The sequence below is a fragment of the Alligator sinensis genome, unplaced genomic scaffold, assembly GCF_000455745.1.
Source record: "Alligator sinensis unplaced genomic scaffold, ASM45574v1 scaffold73_1, whole genome shotgun sequence".
Lineage (NCBI taxonomy): Eukaryota > Metazoa > Chordata > Crocodylia > Alligatoridae > Alligator > Alligator sinensis.
In genome coordinates this window covers 5212829-5213103 of record NW_005841838.1, presented here as the reverse complement: position 1 = coordinate 5213103, position 275 = coordinate 5212829, and the positions used below count along the sequence as shown (strand labels likewise).

At 47.6% G+C, this 275-nt stretch overlaps 1 long non-coding RNA gene across 3 annotated transcripts in view; it reads left to right on the top strand.

The window, feature by feature from the left end:
* The first annotated feature begins 6 nt into the window (after positions 1 to 6).
* The window catches only part of LOC102380370, a 29358-nt gene continuing 29089 nt past the window's right edge, over positions 7 to 275 (top strand). For all 3 annotated transcript variants that reach the window (XR_003093919.1, XR_003093918.1, XR_003093917.1), the window contains exon 1: positions 7 to 248. This is a non-coding gene — a long non-coding RNA (uncharacterized LOC102380370). The remainder of the gene's footprint in view (positions 249 to 275) is intronic.

Genomic DNA, 275 nt, shown 5'->3' with positions numbered 1-275 from the left:
CCCGATGTGGCCTCTTGTTTAGCTTGTGGCGTGACCATGATGAAGAAATGTTTCTGGGCGCCTGGCAGTGTGATCTTTTTTCTATAATGAGTCAGGATTTTGCAAAGAGGGCCGGAGGATTGAGGGGTTGTCTCCTTTCAAGCAGAAAAATGACAGGCGGGCTGCACCTTCTCCTTGGGAGCCTAGTCCTCGCTTGCTTTTTTGTGGGGTCTTGGGTTTTTTTGGACACCTGAAAGATGTGACAAGTGGTGAGTTGTATTTTCTTTTAACTACCC